The following is a 27,360-nucleotide window of genomic DNA, read 5'->3' on the forward strand; positions in this document are numbered from 1 at the left end:
TTTTAGTGCAGGGGTGGGCCGTCGTTTCCGGGAGCTTGGCAGGGGGCAGATTCTTGGGAGTTGCCATCACAAAAGGGCAGCTTGGGGGAGGTGAAGCCAGTCACTACGGTGGTTGCGGGGCTGGAGCCAGTTGCAAGATGGCAGTCTGTACAAAAATTTTCATGGACAGAATAAATGGTTTTGACATCCAATCCTCTGAATTCCAGGAAAATTTTGCTGCGGGAGTATGAGAAGTTGCTTGTGAGGGAAGAAAGTGGAGAGAAAGTAAAAGCTACCCGAATCACTTGAAGAGAGGGAGATTAAAATAGTATGGCCCAGCCTTCATTCAGCCAGCCAATCAGATTCACAGCACTGGATCTAGGGGGAAGTGAGGGAAAAGACCAGGTGCTTGAGAGCTACTTCAGATAAGCCCAGGAGCAGGGCTATCAGTAGCTCTTGAGCTACCTAATGCCTGCCCCTGTGTTTAAGTACACACGAGACATAGTGTGCCTGTGCCACTCAAGAGTGACTCTTGTCAAATGTTGAGGAATCTGAGTTATATATATATATGCACACAGTCCTGTATCTTCATTACACTCAAGCATAACCAAGACATTGGCAGGGCTACGCAGTTGGAAGGAGGCAGGTCTAGATCTCCAGGCCCACCCTCCTCTTCCTTCTTCTGAATCCCAAATCTCAACTTGCTCTGATGCTGCATCTGCCATCACTACTACTACTGAAGCAAGAGTGATAGGAGTGGGAAAAGCCTCCAACCCAACCCAACCCCATCTTTTCATTTGCACCATGGGTGGCAGTGCCAAAAACTGAGCAGAACCAGAACCATGATGAGATGAGCAGCCTCATACATGGTTCTCTTCCTCAACTGAGAGCATCGACTTAGCCAAAAGACACACACAAGCCTTTTTAGGGACTTGCCACGCCTAACTGGACACCACCACATATTTTCTTTCATAGGAACAAATGGAAGAAAGTAAATGCTGCATGTGGGGGCTCCATCCAATTGTGAGTATCAAACTTGCTAACTGAGCGAAGAAGACCTTTCAAAGTAGCAACTCTTTATTTAGCAGAGGGAGAGCAACTGTCCCTATCCCACCCCAGCACAGCACAGCATCTCTCCAGTGGCTGCTGCTAGTGTCTACCTTTTGTTTCTTTTTAGACTGTGAGCCCTTTAGGGACAGTGGACTACCTTATTTATTTTTCTATGAAGACCGCTTTGAGAACTTCATTGAAAAGTTGTATATAAATATTCATAGCTGTCATACTTGCCCAGTCTCCACACACTGAGGCTGTTCACACAATTGAAAACTGGGTAGAGAAAGTATCCTACCCAGGGTTGGGAGCTGTGTACGCTCCCAATTTTCTGTTGTCTGGGAGCAAACAACTCAGTAGGAGGAGGGAGAAGTGATTGTGTGGGAGACAAGAGCTGCGTAGGACAGCACCCTCCTGCCCAGCTTCCATACCCAGCATTTTATGAACGTAGGAGGAAAAGCTGTCGTGCCCAACTGCTGTCTCCTACACAGTCACTTCTCCCTCTTCCTACCGAGTTGTTTGCTCCCACACAACTGAAAATTTGGAGCACGCACAGCTCCCAAACTTGGGTAGGACACTTGTCCTAATCAGTTTTTAGCTGTGTGAACAGCCTCACTGTGTCCTCCCTCATTCCCTGGTGCCTGCAACCTCTACACCCTCCTGAACCCCACACATTATATCTGTCTTTAATTATTGCTAAGGCTTGTATTCTAAGTGCTAGCAAAATTAGACAAGAGAAGGATAGCAGGTGAGTTTCTACCCACCACTTCCCTCAGTACCCCTCAGTTCAACTCATACTCTTCTATTATGATGTCACATGTTGGCCTCCTTCACACAGTTGTTTGAATCTAGCTTTAATGTGGGTTACCAACTTTTGTGTGATTATATGAATCCATGCCAAAGCGGGAATCTCAGGCTATAAACCACCTTGGCATGGGTTCACATAGTCATGTCAATGTTGGTAACCCACATTAAATCTCTAGTTAAATGATTGTGTTAACGAGGCCATTATTTTAAGGAATATTTATATGCCATTTTTCAATGAAAAAATTTACAAAGTGGCATACATAGCAGTTTATAAAATGATTCACATGATGCAAAGTATCTCACTGGGTTGATTAACAGGTAGTTATTGAAGTGGGTAGGGTTGTTTGTGTGATGTGCCAGGACTGAGGCTGATCCTGGCGCTGCCTCCCCAGGGAGCCCAGGAATTTTCCCTTGGTAAAAGGGGACAAGCGCACCCTTTTACCCAGGTCTGGGGTCATGTGTGTGCGCTCGGGCTGCAGGCTCACAGTGCATTTAGGGATATCTGGGGGCTGGGATTCATTTTCCCAGCCTCCAAAGCTCCACACTGTTCAGAGCAGCGCAGATCATTTGGGTGCACGAGCAACAAGCCACACAGAAGACTTGCTTACATTGAACTGCATCTGCCATTTTGTCACCCACTCCCCTAGTTTGGAGAGATCATTTTGGAGCTCCTCACAATCTCTTTTGGATTTCACTATCCTAAATAGTTTGGTGTCATCTGCAAATTTGGCCACCTCACTGCTTACCACAACTTCTAGATCATTTATAAATAAATTGAAATACACTGGTCCCAGGACAGATCCCTTTGGGACCCCACTTCATACTTCCCTCCATTTAGAGAACTGTCCATTTCTACCTAGCCTCTGTTTGCTATTCTTTCAACAGTTACCAATCCGTATATGCACCTGTCCCCTTATCCCATGACTGCTAAGTTTTCTCAATAGGTTTTGATGAGGAACTTTCTCGAAAGCATTTTGAAAGTACAAGAATACGAAGTCACTGGATCACCTTTATCCACATGCCTGTTGACACTCTCAAAGAACACCAAAAAGTTGGTGAGGCAAGATATACTTTTGCAGAAGCCGTGCTGGTTCTCCTTCAGCAGGGCCTGCTCTTCTATATGCATAACAATTTTATATTTGGGAATTCTTTCCATCAATTTGCCTGGACAGAAGTTAAGCTAACCAGCCTGTAATTTCCCAGATCCCTCTGGATCCCTTTTTGAAAACTGGTGTTACATTGGCTACTTTCCAGTCCTCTGGTACAGAGCCTAGTGGTAGGCATAAGTTACATATTTTTGCAAGAAGGTCAGCAACTTCACATTTGAGTTCACCATCTGGCCCTGGCAATTTCTTAATTTTAAATGTTTCCAGTTTAGAATGTCATCTCTCGTCACCTCTGTCTGACTCAGTTCTTAGTCCCTGAGAAGACTGATTCAGGCACAGGTATATGTTCCATATCTTCTGCCGTGAAGACAGGTGGAAATAACTCATTTTGCTTTTCTGCAATCTCCATATCCTCCTGAATAATCCCTTTCACACCCTCATCACCTAATGGACAAAGTGCCTCTCTGGCAGGTTTCCTACTTCTGGTGTATTTTTAAAAGTGTTTGTTATTCCCCTTGATGCTTTTAGTTAAATGTTCCTCAAAATCTCTTTCCCCTTCTCTTATTCTCTCTTGCATTTCTTTTGCCAGAGCTTGTGTTCCTTTTTGTTCTCTTCATTTGGGCAGCCCTTCCAATTTCTGAAGCAATTCTTCTTCGCCTTTATAGTTTCATTGACTTTACTTGTTAGTCATGCTGGCATCCTTCTGGACTTGGTGGTATCTTTCCTCTTTTTTGGTATACATTCTGACTGGGCTTCTATCATTGTGGTTTTAAATCAACTCCATGCATTCTGGAGCAAAGTGACTCTCTTGATTTTCCCTTTCAGTTTTCTTTTCACCAAACTCCTCATTTTAGAAAAGTTCCCTCTTCTGAAGTTCAAAGTGTCTGTCTTAGACTTCCTTGATGATTCTCTGCTCACATATATGCTGAATTTGATCACACTATGGCCACTGTTCCCTAAAGGTTCCATGACACTTACATCTCACACCAGGTCCTGTGCACTACCGGGATTAAGAGATCGCCTTCTCTCTGGTTGGTTCCAGTGTTCCCTCTAACAGGGATTCCCAGATGTTGCTGACTACAGCTCCCAGAATCCCCAGCTGCAATGGCTTTTTCTTGGGGATTATGGGAGTTGTAGTAAACAACAGCTGGGAACCCCTGTTAGAGAGAACACTGTTTGGTTCCATGATCAACTGTTCTAGGGCACACCTAATGGACCTAGAAATCATATCTAGAAATCTGGCCTCTGTTATTACTTGAATGTAAATTTTGCTAGTCTGTGTGTGGGTAATGAAGTCACACATTATTACAGCCCTGTCTCTCTTTGACACCTCCCTGATTTCCTCCTGCAATTCCCAGTCACTGTCAGTGTTTTGATCAGGAGGGCAAAAGCACATTCCTAGTAGCACATTTTCTTTCAGACCTTTTATTGTCACCCACAGAGTTTCTGTGGAGGACTCTGGTCTTCCTAGCTTATTAGATTCTATCCCTTCTTTAATATACAGTGCTATTCCACCCTCAATTCACCCCTCCCCATACTTTCTACAGAGTTTATATCCAGGAAAACAGTGTCCCACTGGTTCTCACTGTTCCACCATGTTTCCATTATGCCCAGTATATCTATGTTTTCATTAGCAACCAAGCACTCCAGCTCGCCCATCTTGGCTTGGAGGGTTCTGGCACTGACAGACCTATATGCTGAATCTCTTACCTGGCGTGTGCTATCTTTCTTATGGCCATTTGATCTCTTTGACATTGGCTACTTTCCAATAGTTAGCACATCCTTCTGTCTGCTCTTTACCTGGTTCTACTATTTGTGGCCCCAAGATTGTGGGGCCACAATCTCCTGGCCCCAAGATTGTGGAATGTGCTCCCTGCTGAGATATGATCCTCCCCATCTCTGGCAATTTTCAAAAAACACCTGAAAACCCATCTTTTCAACCAAGCTTTCTCAGCTTCCTAAATTTTGGAGGTTTTAATATCTGGTTTATTTTAAAATTAAAAACCCATTTTCGGGATTTAATCACTGTAATTGTTTGTTATTTTAAAATGTTTTTAAATTGTTAATTGTTATATTGTTTTTAAATTTGTTTTAGCTCTTTACTGTTTTAGTGGTTTGTTTTAATTGTAAACCGCCCTGAGCCATTTTGGAAGGGCGGTATACAAATCTAATAATTCTTCATCATCATCATCATCATCATCATCATCATCATCTGTCCCCTTCTGGTTTTTCTGAAGCATTTACACCCTCCCTCACACCTTAAGGGATGGCATCTGCTGAACCAGATACTGCACAGCTCCTGTCCGTTATCACCCAGGCATCTTTTTAAAAGCTGCTCTGCGACCTTTTTAATTTTAAGCACCAGCAGTCTGGGTCTATCTTGGTTCAATTGGAGCCCGTCCCTTTTGTACAGGCTCGTCTTGTTCCAAAATGTGCCTAACAAATCTAAACCACTCCTCCCTGCACCACCATTGAGACCCCTCAGCTCTGCCTGTCTCGCTGACCTGTGCATTAAACAGGTAGCATTTCTGAGAATGCTACCTTGGGGGTTCTGGACTTGAATATGCTATCTAGCAGCCTAAATTTTACTTCCTGGACCACCCGAATACATTTCCCTACATTGTTGGTGCCAACGTGCACCACTACAGCTTACTCTTCCCCAGCACCACCTAACAGATACCGTGTAACATCCACAACCTCCACACCCACCTCTCTAGACTCCTAATGACTGAATCACCCACTACAAGGAGCCCCCCACTCCAGGGAGGAGTATCCCCTGTATGAGAGGATATGGGCTCATCATCCATGGAAGGGGTCCCTTCTATGATTGTATGCACAGCAGTACACTTCCTATCTGTACCTGCAATTGGAAGGGTCTGTACCCAGGTTCACTTTTTAAAATGAACATATGTGCAATCATTCACACAAAAATGTGTGCATGTGTTTCAACAGTGGCAGGTAGTGGTTCCCAGGACCGGGCGGGGGGGGGGGGAGGCGTGCTAGGCAGGTTAGATGATGGGTGGAACAACAGGTAGTGAGGGGTGGAGCCAGGACTAAGCAGGTGCCTTCACAATAACTAGCAAGGTATGTAGATGTGTAGCTAACAAGTGGGATCAAAATACAAACACACACACACACACACATCTTAATTGCTCATCAGCAGAGACAGAGAAATCTGGAAAACATCAGTTGCTTTATAGTGCTTAACAGGACTACAGTAGTGTGTAGATTTGTATCTAACACAGCACACACACAGGAAAAGAACTGTACAAGACACAAGTTAAGCACAGACCAGCTACAAAGGGCTGCTTCTGTGGAGAGTAAATGCATTCTGAAGTCACCAGGACAGCTTTGTCTGCCTGACTATTTCAAAAATGAATACTAATAACAAGAATTCTGAGCCAGAGTGGTACAGTGGTTAGTGTGCTGGACTAGACTAGGAAAATCCAAGTTCAAATCCCCTTTCAGCCATGAAACTCACAGGGTGACTCTGAGACAGTCATCTCTCACCATAACCTTCCTCATAGGGCAGTAGGGAGGATAAATGCAACCATGTGCACCACTGTGCTTGGAAGAAGCACAGGCCATACATATAAAAGTAAATAAATCAATATAAGCCACAGGTAAAAGAGAAACCAGCTACGAAAGTGGAGAACAAATACATTCTGAAGTTATAAGGGCAGCTCTGCATGTCTATTTCAAAAATGCATACATAAATAATAGAAAAATATCAGTTTTTTCAATGATGCTTGCTGCAGCTATGAACCATCTCCTATAACTTAGAGGCCATCATGGGAAGTAGAGATGCATGGGGACACCCTCTCTCTACCATGCCTGCAGAACAGCTGTGTGCCTCTCTCTGCCCACCTTGGGTGCCCACCACTTATCCTGGGTGTCCATCCTAGCAGAGCAGACTGCAGCCAAGAACAGCAAGGAACAGAGGGAGGCAGTAGGCACACAAAATGGAGGCAGAAGCAACATAGCTGATTGAAAAATTTAAGGTGAGCTCTGCCCAATTTGCCCATAGATAAGATCCACCTCTGTGTTCAGATACCTGAACGCAAGTATAACATATGTCTGAATAGGGCTTTAGTCTTGAATTAATTGCTTTCGGTTTGGAATGTTAGTATTCTAAAACAAACAATGGCTATTCTTTATATTATTTTAGTTATGATAGCTCAAAATAAGTAACTGATATTTATTTCATACTACCATCACCCTATATTAAACATCTATTGCTTAGAACACTAACATTCTAAACAAGGAATAACTCTACACCAGACCATATTATTGGCATAGACAGTTAGCCCCCAATATTAATGAATATAAGGTGACTGAGCTAATTATTTTATTGAATTCTATCAATGAAGCATAATTCAGGTTTTTTAATGTGCTTTGCAAAGTGCCTATTCTCACACTCACCATTTTGCCTGAACATGCAAATGTTTTCATGTTCCTTCACCATCAGCAATCCGCATGCAGGTTCAGCAGGTGTGAATAAACACTCCACAAATTCACATCTGAATAATTTATGTGGTTATGGTGGTGCTGCCATCAGAGGTGCACCTAAGTAATTTTGGAACCTGGACCTAAAGCCCTTTGGAGCCCACCCCCCGCTGCATGTTAAGCATCATTTTTTAACATGTAGGTTCTTGGGGGCACAAACCACACCACCCAGGACAGACTAAAGAGGATTTTTGGGATGTGGAGGCCCTGGACTTTGGCCCCAATGTCTAGGGGTAAGAGTGCCTCTGGCTTCCATGGCACAGGAATGTATCTGTAGCATGAGTTCACACAATACACATCACCACACAATTTGTAGCAAAGTGTTTTAATGTGCAATAACTTCAGATTAATCACCACAAATGGTGCTTTTACATGTGACATCACATCAAACACAACATTTTTTCAGTGGAGTTAACTCACACATTCATTTGATCAAGATTTCTACGTGAGCCAGCGCGGTGTAGTGGTTAGAGTGCTGGACTAGGACCGGGGAGACCCGAGTTCAAATCCCCATTCAGCCATGAAACTAGCTGGGTGACTCTGGGCCAGTCACTTCTCTCTCAGCCTAACCTACTTCACAGGGTTGTTGTGAAAGAGAAACTCAAGTATGTAGTACACCGCTCTGGGCTCCTTGGAGGAAGAGCGGGATATAAATGTAATAATAATAATAATAATAATAATATATGACCCAGCCCTTAGTCCAACAGAAGGGGTCACAGTACCAACCCAGCATTTGCTATTTTGAGATATGGTTAATTTCTAAAAGGAAAAGTGAAAAGGATATAGGTCTCTTGGAAGTCCGCCCCCCTAATTCCAGAGCGGTATGGGCTGGCTGTAGTACTAACTGAGATAAATTAACACTGCACATGCTCAGAGGTGCATTCAATTCTTTAATTCCTCTGTATGTTCTAGCACTGAGGATTGCATTCAAAACAGGTTTCAGTGCTGAGCTCGGGACTTATCTAAGCCCAACTAATTTTTAAAATGATATACTCCCCTGTGAGTACTTGTACCTCTCTAGTTACATGGAAACAGAAAACTTTGAGTTAATAAATATGCAAGTTCATCACTTGATGACTGCAACATCAAGTGACAATTTACATGTAAAGAAACCAGCACAGATTTGTCACCATGGTCAGAATGTTCACATTATCTCCAACACATAGTGCTTCAGTGGAACCCATTCACACATTCAACTACCAGTTCTGAAAATAAAATAAAATAATAAGTAAAATAAAAATAAAATAATCTAGTAATTCAAAATCAATATGCATGCATAAACCAGTACTCTCATGTTGGCTCTTAACATGGCCATTAGCACCCTGAGCTGGCATGACCCAAAGGCCAATTCTGGCCTCCAATTTGCAACTCTGTCTCACCCCACAGAGACCTTGACACTTTATAATCATGGTGTGGTTCAAACAAAAACCAGGGCCAGTCCTCGAGCACCTGCACCTCTCCACGTTTTCCTCCTTTGGCCGAGCATGCATTGCATTTCCACTTTCTGGCAGAAACCAGTCTCACACCTCAGTCAGCACAGGGCCGTAATTAATTTCTCATTACTCTCTGAGGGAGAGGCTTTTGGCTCCCATGCCTGGGATTTTCTCTTTCGTTATTTAATGGGTGTCACACAGAGAGAAAGAGATTGCTGCTTGGGGTGTGTGGGATGCAAGAAAGGCTTCGGGAGACTCAAGTGTGTCAGCGCACCGGAGGGCGGGCGTGGCCCGGCCTGCCTTCAACCCCCAGTTTGAGGGACACAGTCAGGCACCGCCCGGGACTGCGAGAGCAGCTCTGTGTGTGTGTGTGTGTGTGACCTGCAGTAGCTGCGGCTGCGCGGCGGAGGCTCGTGAGCCTGCCAGGGCAGCAGAAATCTATTAGCGCGCGCGCGCGCTCAACTCTCCCATTTCCCATTCCTCATGTCTCTCTCTCTCTCTCTCTCTCTCCTCCTTTCCCTTCCCGTCTCGGAGGGTGGTGGAGGGAGAGGCATCAGCTTGGAGATGAAAAATTGCTCGCGGTCTATTCAGGAGGAGGCAAAGGAAGAGTCAGCCCCAGGGGCAGCCCAGGGCTGATTGAAAAATAAGTTAATTTCAGTTTGAATCGATGGGCCTCAGGCACTGAAATATCACGGGAAATTAAAGCGGCTGCTCCCCGGGGATCGGCGCCATTGACCCGCGCTAATTAATGCCGTGGCGGTGAAGTTCCCGCTCGCTTCTGCACGAGGCGGGCGCCCCCTCCCTTCAGTGCCACAACCCCACGCGCTCACGCCACCAGCTTTTTCTCATTTAACTAATTAGGCTGGAAAATTGGGTGTTAATTTGTTTAGGAATCTCGGTGGCTTTTTTTTTTAACTCCCTCCCTCCCTCCGCTGCCTCCTCTTCCTTTTCTCTCTCTTTCTCTCTGCTTTCCCTTTCCAGGGAAAGCAGCCGCCGTCCCTGGCGGAATGGAAATGAATGGTGGGAGCTCGCTGGCAGATGGATGCTCGGGGGTCACTCCGCAATCTTCTCCGACTTGATTGCTTGATTAGGTCGTTAGCACATTAAAAAAAAAAATTGCTCGCCGTCTGGCGCTGGCCTGATGAGTGGGACGAGGCGGGAATCGCCTGGGTAATTTATCTTTTTATACGGCAAAGAATTTGATTTCAATCTGCGGATATATGGAGGCGCCTTTGACACCTGTTTAACATTATAGAGCTGACAGCTTAACCCTCTGATGACTCCTCAGGGCGGACAGCAGGACTAGCCAGGAAGGAGCAGGGGGCCTCTGCTCCAGCATCAGTCATATTTAGGGGGACAAAGGAGGGGGAGACCACAGCGCTGAGAACGGGCATCCTTGGAGGAAAGGGATGATGCCTGAGAAGGAGCTTCATAAGCCTAGTGTTCCTTCTGATACAGCAGCCAGGGGCTACGCAGTAGGTTGTGCTGGGTTAGGTAAATGCAAGCAGGACCCCTGCAATGCTATCCTAACCATGTTTACTCAAGAGTAAGTCCCACTGCGTCTAATGGGTTTTGCTCCCTAGTAAGTATTCTCATTATGACTGCCACTTTACAAAATGTTGCAGGCAGCTGTCTGTACAAGCAACCCCAGTAGTCGCTTTGGGGAGGAAATCTTTTAGGGGTGCCAGTGAAATAACTCACAATCCAAGAGATGAACCCCAGGATCTGTTGCAGGGTTTAAGGAGGATGCCTGGATGCAACTCTTGGATCATGCACAGAGACAGAGCTGGAGAGGAGAGCTGGTCTTGTGTTAGCAAGCATGACTTGCCCCCTTAGCTAAGCAGGGTCTGCCCTGGTTGCACTTGAATGGGAGGCTGCATGTGAGCACCGTAAGATATCCTCCGAAGGGGATGGGGCCACTCTGGGAAGAGCAACTAGGTTTCGAGTTCCCTTTCTGGGCTGAGGAGATTCCTGCCTGCAACCTTGGAGAAGCCGCTGCCAGTCTGTGTAGCCAATACTGAGCTAGATGGACCAATGGTCTGACCAGGTATATGGCAGCTTCCTATGAGACAGGTGCATAACTATAATAGAGCAAGGGGAGACAGTTGTCTGGGGGCCAACTGCCTTGGGGGGTCCCCCAGAGGCAAGTCACATGACTGACTCCCCCAGCCGCACACCCGCCCAGGCTTCCTTCAGTTGTCCTCCAAAATTGATGTGGGTGTTAAGACCTGGAGCTACCAGAACAGCATGTTTTTCTCTAGTACCATTAAACAACTTGCATCATCCACAATTTACAAAACCTTTTGAAAAATAATTTAGGATGATGTTCTATTGTGGCACATAAGTTATAGATATAGATATATAAATTTTACTGTGCTTTTTGTTACCACTATTCAGCCTCATTTAAGATTTCTTTACTTCATGAACTGAGCTTCAGTTAAGGGGGGACCTAACTTTACAATCTTGTCTCTGGGCCCACTCCAATCTTGCTATGCCCCTGCTATGAGAGACAGAGACACTGAGATGCCTGTGTCAGAAACCCCACACTAATATACTAGTTAACTGTTGCGCAGCAATGGTACCCCAAAATCTGTCATCTGAGATGCACTGCCTCACCCTGCCTAATGGTAGGGCCAGCTTTGTTCATGCAATGAAGATGCCTGCAATGGAAAATTATCTTGGGCCTGCCCTGGGATGATCTATCCTTTAAAAAAAAAAAAAAAAAGGTGGTACCCCTTGGTGTAGAAGGAAAGGTGAAGAATTTAAAGAATTAGTAGGAGATTTTGTAGGGCAGAAAGTTTTAAACTGGGAAGGTTTACTTAGGGAGGCTTAAGCTGTGACCAAAGGAAATTCTAGGTTAGAGACAGACAATAGTTTTTCATTGAGCTGCAAATGATGTGAGAGAGGTTTCATGTTGTACACTGCAATGCATGGGTAGCATCCACAGTTGTCCTTAGTCCTGAAGGAGTGCTTGCTCCAGACTACTATTTCAGACCAAGAACAACAATAGATACCACCCCATATATTTTATTTTGTCCCACTCTCGCCTCTTGTTAAGTAAGTTGTGAGGTTGGGAAACAATGCAAACCTAGAAAATATGTTTACAAGAGACAAAATTGGGATGAGCATGTTTGCACACTTTGAGCTGCTACCCCACTTTCAAACTGCCTTTGCTCTCTCCAACTCTGGTCTCTTCTATTCATCCCATTCTCCTCTTTCATGTTTAGTGAATATTCTCACTCCTGGAACATACACTGGAAAGATACAGAGGATAATTTACCAACTGGCAAATTACCATGTGTATGAAATTTCTTGGTAAACCAATTATTTGCCAAACGGAGAGAAAATTTTTACCATCCAGATGTGTGGTAAACTAGAAATCTACTGTAACTGGAAATCCAGGGAATCAAAGGTGTGGTAACATCTATCTATCTATATTTCTCTAATGTGTACCCGTCGCTAATCTCATGTGTGGCAGCTCTCATGAGAGTTCGTGAGTAAGCTGCCGGCAGGGGGAGAGCGAAGTAGCAGCGGACAGGCTTGTGGGCAAGAGGGGAAAGAAAACGGCAGCGGGCAGGGGGGAAGAAAACAGCAGCAGGCTGGGGGGGGGATGAAAATGGCGGCAGGCAGGGGAAAGAAAATGGCAGCGGCGGGGCTGAGAACAGAGGGGAAACCGGGAGGGAGGGAGGAGGGGGCCAGCCCTCTGTGCCCAGCCCAGCTAGTTAACTTTATAGCTTGACAAGATAGACTAGGATCATTTTCTGAAGTCCTTCTCTGGGTGCCCCAATCTCCAGAATTTAGGCAGGTGGCAAATAGCGATGTGCACGAATTGATTTGACACGTCCAGTAGGGATGCGCCAAATCATGTCAGCGCAACCCGCCAAATCATTTCGGCGGAGCTGAGAGCAGTATCTTTAAGCACGCTGAAGCCAGTCCTTACCTGCTCCTCCGCTGCCCTGCTGCATTTCCTGGTGCAGTGCTGCAGTGCTCAGAAGTCCACACACGGCTGTAGCGCTGCACCCAGCAGCCTGCACATGGCAGTAGGACACACATGACCACTGCACATGCTCAGCGGCCATGTGCATGGTGAGCAACATGTGGGCCATGTGGGTGTTAAGACCTGGAGCTACCAGAACAGCATGTCTTTCTCTAGTACCATTAAACAGTGGCTATGCGCATCCTGCCGCACATAGCACATTTCGCACATGGATGCAGCGTGGCACTGCACCAGAAAATGCAGTGGGGTAGCGAAGGAGCAGGTAAAGACCGGCTTTACTCATGCTTAAAGGTGCCGCTCCCCAACCTGCCGAAACAATTCGTGCATATACCTAGTGGGAAATGGTGAAAGGGCCGTTTTGGTTGTGGCACCCCACCTCTGGGATGACCTCCCCAGGGAGACATGCCAAGTGCCAACCTATATTGAGGTGCCAGGTAAAGATGTTTTTATTTTTTCTCAGATCCTTTTGGTCTGTCATTGATCACGATTTTATTTGGCTGCTATGTTTTTATATCTGCTGCATTGCCACTTCTATTGTGTTGATTTTATTGCGTGTGTTAATTATTGTGATGTTTGTTTACTTTTTCTTTTATATGTGGATCTCTTTTATGTTTTAACTTAACTGCTTCATGTGAATGGTTTTGTTTTTAGAAAAGTATAAACATTTTTTAGATAAATAAAAGGGCTCCTCATCAAACTGGGCAGATAATCAGACCGGCTTTGATACAGGCCCCATCAGACCTTTTTTCAGCTGATTGGGTCCAGTGAAAAAAATTGCCTGATAGGACCCAATCCAGTCAGACCCAGTAAAAAGGTATCCAATGCACCCTTTATTGGACTGGATCTATTTCAAAGAAAGCACAGCCCTGCTAAATAAATATATTGCTGTTTTAAATTTTTGCATTTGTTAGCCAGCCTGAGAGCCCTTGTGCTGAAGGACAGGATAAAAATTGCATAAATAAATAACATGTTACAGATGACAAGCTTACCAAGCATGCACACCACAGCACATTCCCATTTGATAAATGCCATCTGTATGCTCTTGCTTGCTTTCTTCCTCCTTCTCTCTCTCTCTCACACACACACACACACACACACACACACACACACTTTCAGGGACATCTAAGCAGACTTCTGCACACACAGCCAATGCAGATGTTAATCTGGGCACACATTTGCCTCCACATTGAGATGCAAACCCAATGAATTAGTGGGTGTGCAGGTGGTTGCCTCAGGTGCAGGTAGGTGCACAGAGGGCAACAAATGCCAGGCCCCTGCCTCTGGGGGGTGGGGCTCCCACTGTCCACTACAGCTGCTCTTCCTCACCCTCACTGGGGCACACTGTTCATTTTTCTTTCCTCACCCTGCTGGGGCACACACCTTATTCTCTCTCATTCTCCTTGAGCTAGGAACACGTCTGTTACTACTGTCTCATTTGTGGGCATAGTCTGAGAATGCCCATGTGTCACCAACGATACTTCAGCAGCATGGCCTAAGAATGCTGAGCACCCACCTGTAGATGGAGGTGTCCTATTTTCCATTGCCTGGAGCAGCAAAATGTCTTGGGCCGCCCCTGTTCATATGCAATTCACAAAAATGCCCAACTGACAAATTTTTGCTCAGCCCACCCTAAAAAAACACCCCCAAAATTATTTTATCTTGTCTTTCATGCAATTTGTTTTCTTGACCACTAGATGGCTCAATGCAATGCAGTTTCACAGTCCCAAGGACTTTACTACTACACTTTTTGCTTGGTGTATAAATCTAGACATGAGAAGGACTATCTGCCAGTAAGCCAAATGCTACATTCACAGAAAGGATCAGACATGCCCTCCTGCTTTTCTTTGTTCAACTGATGTTGCCTTCAGAGTTTAGAGACAGCATGCAATATTATTACCAATTCCAAGCATTCATAAATGCTTTTCTTTAAAAAAAAATTTAACTCAGGTTTCCTTTTGTTTGCCATCTTTTTTTGTTTGCTTGCTTGGGATCTCATCTATGCTTGTGAGGATGGAATTTAAAATATCTGTAAGTTTTAAAGTATTAATAGTTCTCTAGGAATCTTGACTTTAGGAGCATGGCCACAGAACTGCCTATGTTCCAAGTTGAAAATGTCACTGTAATACAGAACACTATAGAAAACATGGAAAGTATAGTCCTACTTCTCTGAACACAGAGTCTGCACTGCAGGTATATCTACAATATGAAGGTTTCATTTATCCAAAGGTTACAATCTAATTGAGAACAAACACTTAAGCCCTGTTCTCATGACAAATTCTGGGTGAGTAAACCCTCCCTAATCGGCTGCAACTGAATGTCCCTGGGCATGTGAAATTCCTTCATGTGATTGTGCAACATGGCTCACAGTCATTCTCAGGTTAATTTTATCATACAAATTGTAAGTGCAATTGCACTCTAAACCAGAGTTTCTCAATGATTTTGGAGTCATGGATCGGTACATTCTTTGTGCGCAGTTTTCCAGACCAGCAATTAGTAAAGGGGTTGCCCACCTCACCGCCACCCCTTCCCCCAGTGATGTCATGCGCAAAGGGGGCAGGGCCCAGGGTCCACAGAGCCCAGGCGAACTCTCCAGGGCTCATTTCTAGGCAGGCAGCCCTCGCTGCTGGATAGCGTTCATTTCGCTTCCTCGAAATGAACATTATCCAGCAGCAAGGGCTGCCTGGAAATGAGCTTTGGTGAGCCCCTGCCAGCCCGAAATTGTGTTTTTTTTTTGGCGGGGGGTGATTTTTATTAGTGATGCCTCATGGACTGATACCCAATGCCTCATAGACTGGCACCAGTCCATGGACCGGTAGTTGAGAAACACTGCTCTAAACTAAGTAACAAACTGCCAGCTAGCGCCTCTAAAAAGTGAAAGTGCAACACATCCATCCATCCTGCTGCTTAGTCACCCCCACCAGGAGAGTCTAGTGAGTCATGGGTTAAGAGGTAGAGCCCACTGAAAACATGCTGTTCAAAGGTGTGCAGTGATTGCATGCACTTATAGATCCCCTGCCACTAAGCAATACCATCTACACACACACACACACACCAGACATCAGACTGCCAAAGGTCAATACCATCCACATTACAGCTGTGCCATGATCAGAAAACAGGAAATAACCTAAGAGCAGATACTTCTCATAAAGGAGATTGAAGTATGAAGTCCCATTGTACTCAATTGGACTTACTCTATAGGGTGTTCAGGATTGCATTCTGAATGTGCTCACATTACCCCAGGTTACCTTCTCTTGACATTTTGGCTACTTCTCTTGACATTTTACACCTGTGAGCTTCGATGAAAGCTGGTCTTGGGGGTATATGCAGCCTCCTCCTGTGCCTCTATTTTTGTCCAAGACAGACATGCAAATAAAGTTGCCAGAAGATTTTTCTTTTTAAATTAAGTATCCTGGTTTATAGAACACACAGTTCCACCCCACCCCTTGATTTTCATGTCTTTATGTTGATTACTGTTTTTCTTTTCTGTGACTGGTTTTTTAAAATGCAAGTTTCACTTTGTGCCTTTGCTTTGGCCATCATTTCAGCTGCGGAAGTATGCTTGCCTTGCAAGCAAAATGTCCACTAGGGGGCCACAACTGCACACATTCATTCAGGATGTTCACAGAAACCGAGTTTTTCACGTCAGTGCTTGCTTCTCTTGTTTGCACCACATTAAGAAGTATTTGGGTTTCAGAGCGATTGATACAGAGCTACACATGTCTCTTCTTTCACATCCCAGAGTTTTGGCAACCTCCCTCTATTCTTGTATCTCCCAAAAAGAATTCTTCAGTCTCAGAGTCTGATAAACTTGTATCCTTAATCATTTGCTGGATAACATCATAGGAGACATAGCTATTTCACCCTTATCTCCTCAGTTATTCCTTCTTAACTCACTTCACTGCTCTAATATCTCCAGTGATGTAGAATCTTGCAAATTCAGAAGTGCAGGCACCCTCCATGACAGGAGACCATGCCCACCCCAACAGCCAGAGAAGCCAAGAAGTACAGGCACTCCTTCCCTGTGCGCCCCCCCCCCACTGAATATCTCCAACCAACTGGGCTGATGACTAGTGTATCTAAAGGTTAATCTGCACATATGCCATGTATGCATCTGCCCTTGCCATTTGCATGTGCAGGTGATTTTAGCCCATCTACACTAAAACAATTGCAAAAGCTCACACATTTGGAGCAAGAAAATGTTTATTTTTCACAGGCATCTGCACCACCACCCCTTCATGTACTTTTGACATTGTGCTGATGTGCCAAATCAATAGCACGTGAAGCTGTGGTACAATCATACCCTAACTTAACTTCTCTGGGTTCTGCTGTGAAAGTTACATGTTCCGTCATTTGTACGGTAAGTTATTTCTAAATTCTGTTTCTTCCTCTCAAGTATCAAAATCTAAGTAATTTCTCTTCAAACGAGTCTGTCAACAGAGGCGTAACTATAGGGGGGGCAGGGGGGGCACGTGCCCCGGGCGCCATCTTTTCTGGTCACGTGGGGGGGCGCCGCCATGACCAATTTTTTTTTAAATTTTTAAATTTTTTGTTAATACAAATGTTTCCTGCTCAGTGCAGCAGCGCTGCAGCAGTCAAGGGAGAGCGTCGGTGCCCCCTTCCCCACTAGCAGTCCCTTCCGCGCCACCTGTGGGCCCCCCCCCATTGCTTTGCTGGGGCCTGGCGGCTAGTCAGTGGCCTGGCTTGGCGGTGGCAGCGGGCGCTTGTGAGGAAAAACCTAAGTATAATGTAGTATGTTGGGGGCACAGTGGGGGGGCGCCATTTCAGTGCTTGCCCCGGGCGCCGTTTTCCCTAGTTACGCCTCTGTCTGTCAACCCCACAATTTTCTGTCTATGCAAAATGCTGATCCTTGTCATCATCCAGCTCATCATCCAGATCTTTTTTATGTATCAAGTTGGAGCTTTTTCTCAATTTCCCATGTTCGTGCCCAAATTTATTTTTGCCACCATAAGTGTTCATTTCTTCTTATTCCCATTCTGGACTCCTTGTATCTTTTCCAATAGCTGTAGTTGTTCTAAAGCCTCTTCCTCACCCGACTTTCTCTCCCCAATAAAAAAATAAGCTCTGCTAAAGTTATATTGCACATCCTGCTACTCAAAAACTCCCAAGTTAATTTTCTGGTTTCAAGTCCAATTTAGACAGACATAGGTATATACCCTTTTCTCTGTAAATCACAACATCAATGCTAGTGCTCTAATAATACAGAGGATAATCTAGCTTGCAATGGTTTCTAAATACAATGCAAATCTTGCATAATTAACAGGAATTGGTTTTCTCCCAATTTATGCTAACCTACTGTAGACAGACTTCCTATAAAACTATGATAATAGTCTGTAGGTAAATATTTTCATTTAAGAAGTCCATTTTCCAGAGTTCTCTAATTTGGTTTATTTATTTTTAATTTATTTAATATTTATTTATACCCTGCTGTTCTATTATGCAACACTCAAGAGTGGCTTGCAGTAATTAAATATAATAATTACAACAATGATATTGAAATATTACATATTAGAAATAATAAACACACATAGCAATCAATACTAAATAGTTTATAACAGTAATACAGTTACACGTTAAAAGCCTGTAAGATTAAAATTGTTTTTAATATCTGTGAATCTGTGTGCACGCAGTTGTTCGAATCTAGGCTTAATGTGGGTTACTGACGTTAGTGTGATTGTGCGCACCCACCTCAAATCTCAGATTCATCTAGGGCCATAAGCCACCTTGGACAGTGTTGGCCAATGAGGTCAGTGCATGGAGGGGATGGTGAAAGGTATTTACAGGTGCTACCACTGGTGCCTGGAAGCCGCAGGGAGCAGCGACACCCTGCCTGGCATCCCTCGCAGCCACTGCCACACATGCTCTGCCCTCACTGGCTGCCAATGACCTTGGTGGGTTCACACAATCACACTATTGTAGGCAACCCTCATTAAACCTAGATTCAAATGATTGTGTGAACCAGGCCTCTGTCTAGAAGATACTACAAGGGAGGCAGCCAGATTATCTTCACCAGATCTCCACCACAGCCAGAGCTGGGGCACCACCACTGAGAGGGTCCAGTCTCTTGTGCTCAACCATCTCACAGCCCAGGATAAAGGCACAACAAGCAGAGCCCTGAAGCAAATCTTAAAGCCTGAGCAGGTCTATATGTGGGCAGACAGTCCTTAAGGTAATCAGGTCCATGACTGTTTAGGACTTTAAAGGCCAAATCCAGCACTTTAAATTGTGCCTGGAAACAAATGAGTAACCAATACAGTTGAAACAAGATCAAAATTATATGTTACCACTAATGCAAGTTACTTTGGGAACAAGAGCTTTTAAAAAGAGCGTACGTTGTGTCCCAATTTGGGTTCTGCAATTTCTTCAAAAGATGCTCTGTGTGAAATTCAGTTTTTTAAAAAAACTGCCTTGGAGGCAACTGCACATGTTGACGTTACTTAAGCATTCAAAACATTTTGGGTTCAGAGGCGGATTAACGTAGTAGCAAATGTAGCATTTGCTACGGGCCCCGCATTTTTGAGGGCCCCGCATGCCCGGCTTCCAACTGGGAATTAAAGTTAAAACTTTACCTGTTTTATTTGGTCCATGTTAGATAAAATATCCCTTTTCTGCTAAATGTGCCTTTTAAGAGAAGGCACAGCACAGCATCTGTCCAGTGGCTGTTGCTGGTGCCTACCACATTTTTCTTTTTAGAGTGTGAGCCCTTTGAAGAGAGAAGCATCTATCCACTCTTAAACCACTATGAGAATTTTGATTGAAAAACGGTATATAAATGTTCACTGTTGTAGTAAGTGTGCGTTTGTGGCTTGGTCTCCCATACTCCAAAATATAGCAAATGAAAAAAATTGAATTACTTTACTATGCAAGTAAATAATTTACGTTTTAATATTTATGTTCATTTTTTTAAAATTTAGGGCCCCTTTATAACATATGCTACAGGCCCCGCACTGCCTTAATCCGGCCCTGTTTGGGTTGCATTGGCTTATTGGTTTTCAAAGTAATTTGTTCGTTCAGTACTGCACTGCAAGTGCTTCTTTGTTCAGTGCAACAACTATTAAGTGAGATATTGGAAAATATGAGGTTACCTTGGACATGGCTTTCAGACAGTGCCTAGATTTGGACTGGTTTGAAAATTCCCAGTTCTCCATTCTGTTACAGAAAGCTACAAAGCTCTTATAAACTCGGAAGTACTTTATGGCTACCTTTTCAAACACAGTGTCAAGAATATTGGTGCTGTTTATGGTGACATGACATTCTATGACGCTGTAAAAGGTATATGAAGTTAAATGAGCATAGTAAAGGTGGCACATGGTCTGCATAGCTGATGACAAAGCGGATAACTGGCATTGACCCATCAGCCTGCCAGAAGCTAGCATAGGAACGTTGCTTGGGTAGCACTAGGAAAGAGGGTCGCTCCTGCATTGCAGCGGGAAAAGAGCCTTTTCTTGCTAGAGACCCTGCTGATCGCTACATTGTCTCGTTCACATCTTCTGAAAAGTATAGTTGGGATTGTTAATGAAGGCCAGACACTCAAATATCCCACTTCTAGCCAAAATATGACACAAAATGTTTTGGTTGCATTGATGGATGTTCATTTAAGAGCTATGAAAATTGTAATATAAATTGCCTGCTCTGCTTTGGCCCTTTGTATTATATAGGACTAATACAAGGGAAAGGGATGTTGTGCATCTCTTTGGGGAAATCTGATCTTTCTCTAGTTCTCATATGTCTGTTTTTTGTATCTAACCTAATCATTGAAATCAATGTGTAGACACACCTAATGAGTGGATACATATTGTAAGGCAGGACTGCTCAACTTCCTACAAGTTACTCCTGCTAACTTGGCAAAGAGGCACTTTTTAACGTGGCGATTCTCTTTATTTAGCAGGTGCCCCAGGGGAGAGTAACTGGCCCTATCCACCCACAGCACCGTACCTCCCGTGACTGTTGCTGGTGTCTATCTTAGGTTTCTTTTTAGAATGTGAGCCCTTTGGGGACAGGGTTCCTTCTTATTTGTTTGTTATTTGTGTAAACTGCCCTGAGCCATTTTTTGAAGGGCAGTATAGAAATCGATGGCAATGGTAAACCCCTCCTGTATTCTACCAAAGACAACCACAGGGCTCTGGGGTTGCCACTAGGAGTTGACAGTGACTGGACAGCACAACTTTACCTTAACATAAAGAGTAACAGGGCTATTGTGGCATAAGCTAACTAAAGATTACTTCATCAGATGCACAAGATTCTGTACAGTCACGCATCACTCATAATCTAGACACAAAGGAGAATGGAATAGCCTAGCTAGACTTCTGCCTCACATAGTTTTGTCAGGATCCAACTAGGATTATTTAATGTGTATATATATTTATATTTTCAAATTAATAATGGTTTGTTTCCCCACCTTAGGTTGCAATTGAAGGTATAGCTCAATTATAAGTGGTTAAAAGAGGATGCATGTTTTCAAAAGATCTGAGTTGGTCATCTCTGTCATTAGCCAGCGTGGGAGCCAGCATGTGTTAGTGGTTAGAGTGATGGACTAGGACCAGGGAGACCCGAGTTCAAATCTCCATTCAGCCATAATACTTGCTGGGTGACTCTGGGCCAGTCACTTCTCTCTCAACCTAACCTGCTTCACAGGGTTGTTGTGAGGAGAAACTTAAGTATGTAGTACACGGCTCTGAGCTCCTTGGTGGAAGAGCAGGATATAAAGTGTAAATAATAATAATAATAATAATAATAATAATATAATAGCAATGTGTGATGGCACATTGTTTAATCTGGAGAATATATGAAGAAACTGCAACACCCAGGACGGATTGAACTACGACTATTACTGCAACAAAGTTATCAAAGTGTTTTACATAGGGGGGTGGGGGAGATGCTTCCCTGTCCCAAAAAGGCTCACAATCTACAAAAAGAAACATAAAGTAGACATCAGCAACAGCCACTGGAGGGATGCTGTGCTAGGGCTAAATAGGGGCAATTGTTCTTCCTCTGCTAAATATAAAAGAATCTGCTAAATATAAAAGAATCACTTTAAAAGGTGGCTCTTTGCTCACTTAACAGGGCATGTATCATCATCATCATCATCATTAATAATTCGATTTCTATACCGCCCTTCCAAAAATGGCTCAGGGCAGCTTACACAGAGAAATAATACATAGATAAGATGGACCCCTGTCCCCAAAGGGCTCACAATCCAAAAGAAACATAAGATAGACACCAGCAACAGTCACTGGAGGTACTGTGCTGGGGGTGGACAGGGCCAGTTACTCTTCCCCCTGCTAAATAAAGAGAATCACCACATTAAAAGGTGCCTCTTTGCCAAGTTAGCAGGGGTAACTAGCAGGGGTATCATGACAAGAGTGGCTCAATCATGCAGTTCAACAGAATGACAGACATCTTCAGAAAAACATAGTGCTACATTTGAATCTTTTGGAACGAAACTTCCTTCTGCCACACATAACCAACCCCTTCGCACTCACAACCCTTACACTTACTTTAGTGACTTTTTATTATTAACTATTTGCATATTGTTTTTACAGAGGTCACTTGCACAATCAAAAGCAGTGTTCTACCTGGGTTTGGAAGCTGTGTTTTGCTCCCAATTTTTGGTTGTATGGAAGCAAGTTTAGAAGAAAACCTGGATAGAAGTAGTTGTGTGGAAGCAAGGTAGGAGGAAAACCTGGATAACTTTTCTTCCTACCTTGCTTCCACACAATCATTTCTACCCAGGTTTTCCTCTAACCTTGCTTCCACAGAACCGAAAACTGGGAGCACACACAGCTCCCAAACCCAGGTAGAGCACAGTTTTTGATTGTGTGAATGACCTCACTGTATAGCAACCAATATAATTGGGGAAACGTGTTTCATTTAGGCCAGCATTAATTTAAAACTGAATTTCTTGTCCTTCCCAGACTCTAGCTGTTTCTTATCTGTTCTTCCTTCTACATTTCCTTCCACTAAACAGTTCTGTTTTTCCATTTCTCCCAGTCTGTTTCCTGTTCATATTCTGAAAACAATTAAATAGTTAATGTTGACAAAAAAGTATCATGATTGCATATTGGAGCTGACACTCACATTACGTTAACAGAACAGGGATAAAGACCTATAGTTAGGTACTTGGAGATGCCTTCACAGACTTCAGCCAACATAACTTAGTAAAGTGTGCCATCGAGTCTGTGTCGACTCCTGGTGTCCACAGAGCCCTGTGGTTGTCTTTGGTAGAATACAGGAGTGGTTTACCTTACCATTGCCATCTCTTGCACAGTATGAGATTATGCCTTTCAGCATCTTCCTATATCGCTGCTGCCTGATATAGGTGTTTCTCATAGTCTGGGAAACACACCAGTGGAGATTCAATCCAGAAACCTCTGGCTTGCTAGTCAAGTCATTTCCCTGCTTTGCCATTAGGCGGCTCAACATAACTTAGTTATACGTTAATATTTTACACTATCATTGAAAAAGGTGTAGCTAATAAATGCTTAGTGTCTGCAGAATCTTATCTCCTTCCTGGTTCTGATGTGATCTAAGATGAGGTCTAGGGAGGCATATCAGTCAACAACAGAGTAGAATACAACTACACTGGCACAGACTGCAAGAGGGTGGAAAATAGGCTGGCGTTCTACTTCATTCAATTAAGAAACATAAATTGGACTGATGAGGAAGGTATTTGCATATTTTCTGCCAATGTCTGCTTACCTCAGACTTTGAGAAGCAGTAATTTATTATTTTCCTCACTATAAGGAGAATTAGTGAACTTTGATTTACAATTAATTCTCTAAATTGATCCTCAGTTTAAAAAAACTGACTTGGCATGAACATAAACTACAGACAGGAATAACCAGCCAAACTTGCTAAATGAAAACAAACAGAAAATGAATGGATGATGGAAAGTAGCAAATTAGATGTGAACAAGCCACCTAATGGTGCAGCAGGGAAATGACTTGACTAGCAAGCTAGAGGCTGCCGGTTCGAATCCCCACTGGAATGTTTCCCAGACTATGGGAAACACCTATATCGGGCAGCAGTGTTATAGGAAGATGCTGAAAGACATCATCTCGTACTGCGCGGAAGATGGCAATGGGTAAACCCCTCCTGTATTCTACCAAAGACAACCACAGGGCTCTGTGGTCGCCAGGAGTCAACATCGACTCAACGGCACACTTTACCTTTACATAATAATCATCTCACAATGCATTGGTTCTCAGTGGATACGTTGTCACATGATTCTTCATGTCCTCCAACTCCACCAAAAAATCTCTTTTGGTTCATTCAGGGGCCCCCAACCATGCTTTAAGATGCATTAAGTAAATTGAGTTGATGCGCTGGTGGATCTAGAAGAATGCATCTCAGTTATGTCTGCTAACATTTTAAAATCCCAGAAACATTTAAGCTTATTCACCTAGCCTTGAAGTTACTTCCCACTCTCCTCATTATTTCATCATGGTAAAAATAAACCCTTTAAGAAAGCCACAGTAAGCACTATATACATTTTCATCTACTCAGATCACATTTCTAAATGTGCAAAAGTGTTTACATGCTTCATACTGCCATCTTAATTCATCCTTTTCTTAAATTTTAATCTATGGAAAGCTTCCCACAATAGTTCAAATCTAGGTTTAATTAGGGTTACCAATATACGAGTGTGATTGTGTGAATCTGTGCGAATGTGGTTTATAGACCAAGATGAATTTGAGATTCTTGCCTTGGTGTGGGTTCACACAATCATGCTAATGTCGGCAACTCACATTAATTCGAGAGTTGAATGACTATGTGAACCAGACCTATGTGTCTCTTGCTTAGTATGTTGGAAAAGCAGCTATGGACTTGCAAAATGGTTGGATTTGAAATTTAATAGAAATTTAGTAAAGACCTTGTGGGGTCAAATAAAGCTATGAAGTTAATTTGACCTCAAGCAGCTCAGGTTTTGCAAGATCAGTTGAGCAATCCTAACCTTGATGTACAAGGGCAGGGATAAGATTATTCCTCCTGGACCAACTAAGCCCAAAGACCCACCCATTAGTGTAGAGAATTTATGCTGGCACAGTGCCATCATGATGGCAGGTTCTACTGCTGGTGGAACCCTTAGGCCAGTGGAATGTCACCAGCTCAATAAGCAAAAAGTAAACAGTGGAGACCTACTGAGAAAGATTCCTAGCTGGAATCCTATGTTCACTCAGGATTCATTCCTGCCTCATGTGACAGCATAATACTGCAAATGAGCTAATATTAAAGTCCACCCATTGAAGTCAAGGGACCACCTCAGAAGTCCAAGCTAACTCTGCAGCCAATTAGAGTACACCACTAGGGGTATATGACCCTACCAGGAAAATCTGCTGTAATATATCAATGAGTACTAGAGACAGGGCCTTTTTGGTTGTGGCTCCTTGGCTTTGGAACACCCTCTCTGAAGAGCTTCGCCATGCTCCCTCCTTTTTAAACAACAATTGAAAACACATCTTTTTAAAGAGGCTTTTTAATGTTTCATCTCTGTTTATAACGTTATTATAGCTGGTAGATTTTTAGTTTTTATACCTCTCCGTTTTTAGCTTTTAAATTAACTTTTAATTTGAAACTTTTTAAAAAAAAAATCATTTTAAATGTGGTTTTAGCATGTTCTTTTAACTTGTTTAACTTAAATTTGGTTAACGTTATTAGTTTTATTTTACACAGTATCTTTTTATTAAGGTTGTGAGCCATCCTGAGCAGTAGTAGTTGTACTAGAGGGACAGGGTATACATATTTTAAATATTTAGATTTAGATTTATTTATTTAAATATTTTAAACAAATAAATATCAAAGTGCATCACATGGACTACAGCAATCTGTGCTCATGTCCATTGAGCACACAGGTGAGAACCTGATGATGGGACCACTGTTGAAAGGGCACTTTGCACACAGCCAAGGCTCACAGCAAAGTGGGAAGCGCATATTGCTCATACTTGTCTTTTCAGAAACTTTATAGGTACCTTGCTTCAAGACTCCAGGCCAAGAGCCCTAGCTCCACTGCTATAACTAGGGCTGCAAGGTAATGCCCCAGACAGGGAAGCAAAAAAAGGAGCCCTTTCCTCTGTATGAGATTCCACAACACCCTGCATCCCTCTTGTCAAATGTCCCAAAGTCTGCAGAGCCCTTACATGTGGCCTTTCATCCCACCCCTACAAAATGGGGAAACCACGGGGCTTAACATTTCACAAGTTGGCTTGATATAGCACTTCCATTATTTCACAGGAACGAGCAATGTCTCCTACTCAGAGGAGGACATGGACTAAAGATTCAGGTTCCAGAAAGAAGAACCCTGTTGGCCACAATCTCCTGAATGCAGCGGAGCTCCAGAAGTGCACCAATGAAGTCATGCAGAGCACAACCAACCATCTTTGTTGGTAAATACTAGGCATGCCACTTCGCTTGTTCGTATCAAACAAATGTATGATGTTTTAAAGTTTTATTTATGGGTAATTTTAATCTGCTTTACATGATTTTTAGGTTTTAGTTTTTGTTTGTTTAATTTGTAAACCTCCCTGAGATTTTTTAATTGGGTGGTATATAAAAATGAATGAATAGATAGACAAATAAATAGATAAATTTAAAAAACAAAAACACTCTTGACTCATTCTTTTTTGCAAGGTCAGAGCCTGGGTACATAGAGCAAGACAGAAACTGGGGCTGAGTCCCCATGCAACTTCCTACATGGTATGACCACATGAATCCCCTGGTGTTATCCCAAGGATCAAGTGAATTCGAAGATGTAGATTACATGGGGATTACCCCTGGGAGAGTAGAGAGCAGGGCTTAGGTATTCAAAACTTCCACTGGAATCACTGGAACCAAGGACTTCTGTATGCATTTAAGCTTCACTGATATCAATGGGACTTATTTCATCACATACAGAGTTTTAGACATCTTTCCCCCTCAGAAGCAGAAGGGCTTGTGACTGTCTTGAGGGAGTGTTCTCCAAGCTGATAAATTCCCCACTCTTTTTGTTCAAGCCCTCCTCCCCCACTCGTCACAGAGTTCCATTACCTCTGCCCACATGCGTATATGTTAACTGTCTGAGCTGATACACATTCTGCCCCTTTGACTAACATGGGGCATTCTGGGGTTTCATTTGGCCTCCTTAGGGGTTCCCCCCCCTTCGGACCAATATAGCTGTGGGTCACAGAGTCTGCTGCTACCAGGTACTCTGGTTCTCTCTCTATAAGAGTTCAAAAATTCAGCACTCTTGGAAATATTATATAGTGTTGTCCTTGTGCCCAGATCCCTCGCCAGCTCCCTAAGGCTGGCCTTTCTCCCTGCCCCAATTCATGAACCCATGTGGTTATTGGGTCCACAACCACCATCCAAATGGCTCTCTATATTTTAATTTTTCAAACTGATTTTCCAGCCACATGACATCCAAGGGAGATCACAGCTATTTTTATTTACAGCTGGTGTTCCCTGTTTTATTAAAATAATGTCTTCAATA

At 43.5% G+C, this 27,360-nt stretch overlaps 1 protein-coding gene and 1 long non-coding RNA gene across 3 annotated transcripts in view; one reads left to right on the plus strand and one right to left on the minus strand.

Annotated features, from left to right (window-relative positions):
* VSX2 (visual system homeobox 2) overlaps nt 1-27,360 on the minus strand; it is a 43,859-nt gene that overhangs the window by 5,589 nt on the left and 10,910 nt on the right. The gene's annotated exons all lie outside the window — the stretch shown is intronic.
* Nucleotides 9,300-27,220, plus strand: LOC128341145 (uncharacterized). Its single transcript, XR_008314230.1, has 3 exons — nt 9,300-10,051; nt 12,109-12,293; nt 26,127-27,220. It is a non-coding gene; the product is annotated as an uncharacterized LOC128341145 (long non-coding RNA).

The sequence above is a fragment of the Hemicordylus capensis genome, chromosome 1 (genome assembly GCF_027244095.1).
Source record: "Hemicordylus capensis ecotype Gifberg chromosome 1, rHemCap1.1.pri, whole genome shotgun sequence".
In the NCBI taxonomy this organism is placed as follows: domain Eukaryota; kingdom Metazoa; phylum Chordata; class Lepidosauria; order Squamata; family Cordylidae; genus Hemicordylus; species Hemicordylus capensis.